Source organism: Vitis riparia, chromosome 2 (genome assembly GCF_004353265.1).
Source record: "Vitis riparia cultivar Riparia Gloire de Montpellier isolate 1030 chromosome 2, EGFV_Vit.rip_1.0, whole genome shotgun sequence".
Lineage (NCBI taxonomy): Eukaryota > Viridiplantae > Streptophyta > Magnoliopsida > Vitales > Vitaceae > Vitis > Vitis riparia.
In genome coordinates this window covers 1,154,106-1,157,575 of record NC_048432.1, presented here as the reverse complement: position 1 = coordinate 1,157,575, position 3,470 = coordinate 1,154,106, and the positions used below count along the sequence as shown (strand labels likewise).

Below are 3,470 nucleotides of genomic sequence, written 5' to 3'. Positions count from 1 at the left end.
GCGAACCTACAAATACTAGCACTAATGAGTTTGACATACATGATGAGATGCAAGAAATGTTAAATGATGCATTTGGAATGCTAGTGCCAAATGAGGAATCTAAAAGAAGTCCACATGTGCATGAGGAGTTTGAAAAACCAAATGACGATGCAAACAAATTTTATAATTTGTTAAGAGAAGCAGAGCATGAACTATATCCAGGGTGTAAAAAATTCACAAAGTTGTCTTTTATCATAAGATTATTTCATATGAAGTGTCTTAGTGGATGGAACAATAAGTCCTTTACAATGTTGCTTGAATTGTTGAATGAGACATTTCCTGAGGGTGAGACATTGCCAAGCAACTATTATGAAGCAAAAAAAAAAAAAAAAAAATACTTTGTGACCTTGGCCTTCATTATATCAAGATTGATGCACGCCTCTCAGATTGCATGTTGTATTCAAAAGAGCATGAAAATGCAAATGAGTGTGTTGTTTGTGGTGTCTCTAGATGGAAATCAAGTGATGATCATTCTACAGATGAGTTCACTAATTCAGCAAAGAAAAAGAAAATTTCTGCTAAGGTCTTGCGCTATTTTCCCTTAAAATCAAGATGGTTATGTTTCTAACATTTCTCGGTGTGTACAAGTGAATGAAAGAAAAATATTTGGGTTGAAGTCTCATGATTGTCATGTTCTCATGCAACAACTCCTTCCATTTGCAATTCGAGGAGTTCTACATAAGAATATTTGTGTTGTTATAATTGAACTAAGTAGTTTCTTCAAACAGTTGTGTTCTAAAGTGTTAAAGACTGATCAATTAGAGCACCTTGAGAATGACATAATAGTCACACTTTGCAAATTAGAAAGAATATTTTCTCCATCATTCTTTGATGTTATGGTGCATTTACCTATTCATCTTGCAAGTGAGGCAAAGGTGGTTGGACTAGTGCAATATCGATGGATGTATCCTATCAAGTGGTATGTTCTCATTCAATTAATCTTATGTATATTAGGTTTCATATAGTTCATGAAACAAATCTATCATGTTGTGGAATGACATGTATTTATGTACATTAAAGTCTTATGTCCGTAATAAGAGTTGTCCAGAAGGTTCTATTGCAAAGGGGTACATAGCAGATGAATGTACAACCTTTTGTTCAAGATATTTACATGATGTTGAAATGAAGCATGGCCATGAAGAAAGAAATTATGTCATTGAAAATAAGATAACAAATGATGGAGGGTTAACCATTTTCAAATGCATGGGACATACAATAGGAAAGTCAACATCTCGTGTTCTTAGCACAGAAAAATGGTTCCAAGCATATTTATATGTGTTGACTAATTATGAGGAAGTGACGTCATTTATTGAGTAAGACACTTATTTGAATAAAACTTTATACTAATTCTCATACAAAAATTTAATTTTGGTCTTTGTGAGCATTATAATTAATTTTTTCTTTTTTATCAGAGAGCATAAGCAATCTATAAGGATTAAGCCTCGTATTCGTGCACGAGATGTAGATTTGATCCACACAAGAGAATTCATTAGTTGGTTTGAAGAACGTGTAAGTTCGTTCACTACATAAATTGTTCTATTATCTAATACACATGTATGTATTAACATCTTATATTTGAATCTATAAATTATACAAATGTGACATGAAGGCCCAATTTCTGAACACATACTATCATTGTTTTGTGGACCAAGTACATCAGTTACATGTTATAGAGGATACATCATTAATAGGTTCAAATTTCACACAAGAGAACGAGAAAAGAGAAAAAAAAAACTCAAAATAGTGGAGTTGTTGTGACCGCAGAGGTATCAAGCTTTGCAAGTGCAAGAGATAAGAACCCAATTCTTAGTCATGTTTCTTGCTATGGTGTGCTAACTGATGTAATTGAGTTACATTACCTTGATGGAAATAGAGTTATTTTATTCAAGTGTGATTGGTGGGATGTAATCAATAGTGGAAGGAAAATAAAGAAGAATGAATATGGGTTCACGTGTTTGAATTTTGAACGTACCATATGCATAGATGAACCATTTGTGCTTGCATTTCAAGCAAAACAAGTCTTCTATGTTCAAAATTCAAATGAGGAAAATTGGCACACCGTTGTAGAGATACAAACTCGAGGGGTTTATGATATGAATCAGAAAATATCTACTAATGATCCAAAGCCATATCAACAGCTTATAACACTTCATAGTCAATGTGATGTGCATGAGTTGGTCGAGAATGATTTAATCAATTAGGATAGAAATGATATTGCAGGAGAAACTATCCAAATGGATGTTCTACTATCACGACAAGAAAACATTATTGAAAGAGATAATGAATTCATTCATGATGATGATATAGATAATGTGTAGCTAATAATATTGGTAAGTACATAAATATATACTTACCAGGTATACAAATTGTAATTTATTTCATATTATTTATGTAACTTATTTTGTATTACTTTTTTTAATTTACTTTATTATGTAGGAAATGTCACATCGAAAAAGGAAGAGTACAAATAGTGTCTCCAGAAGATGAGTTGGACAATCTACAACAACTCTTAGACATACAGCCTGCTGCAACTACTATTCCTAGTAGTTCTAATCCTTCTGTTGTTGGTATGATTAAGAAGATTATGTTTAACTTTACATATGATAAATGTGTTTACATATGTTTAATTTCTTGAATGATAGATTTTTAATGTTTAATTTTATATAAGATTAGTAAATTATGTTTCTTTTAATTTCATTATTACTTTTAATAGGTTCATCCTCTAGCAAAAAAAGAACACGTGACCCAACACGTAACTTAGATTTACTTAGTATGAAACCCAGGGAAAAAAAACTACACGATTCAATACTAGATGGCAAGTTGTTTATGATGGAAAAAGGGAAAGATTGTCAAGCTATATGGGAACATTGGTGCGATCTCAACACAATGTACCCATCCAAATTCAAGATTGGAATCATGTTAGTGAAGATGTGAAGGAAAAGATTTGGGCCTTAGTATTGGTATATGCTAGTTACTATTCAATCTAAATTGTAATGTTATTGTTTAAAAATGATACCTCTGATTTATACATGACATTTTAATGCAATACAGGAAAAATATGAACTAGAAGAAACATGTAAGAGCTACATTCTTCAATGTTGTGGAAATTTGTTTAGAAGCTATAGAAATAAAATGAAGGCCAAGTATTATAACCCTTATAATACAGATGAGGAGAGATTGTGCCATCGACCTCCACACTTATCGGATGATGATTGGATGTGGCTCATCCACTTTTGGGGCACACTTGAGGCCATGGTAAAGATAATGATCTTTTCTTGATAATGTATGTTATGATACTCATATTCACATAAAATGATATTTATTAGTTATATCTAACCTAATACTTCATGTATATAACTTTTATTATGTTTCTATTACCTATATAGGTGACTTGTTATTTTTTAATTGATGTAGGATACCTCAGAAAAAAC

The 3,470-nt window shown here is 31.8% G+C and overlaps 1 long non-coding RNA gene across 1 annotated transcript; it reads left to right on the top strand.

Annotated features, from left to right (window-relative positions):
* Positions 1-2,831: 2,831 nt before the first annotated feature.
* On the top strand, positions 2,832-3,227 carry LOC117926992. The gene is made up of 3 exons (XR_004653259.1): positions 2,832-2,999; positions 3,091-3,115; positions 3,206-3,227. It is a non-coding gene; the product is annotated as an uncharacterized LOC117926992 (long non-coding RNA).
* Positions 3,228-3,470: the final 243 nt, after the last annotated feature.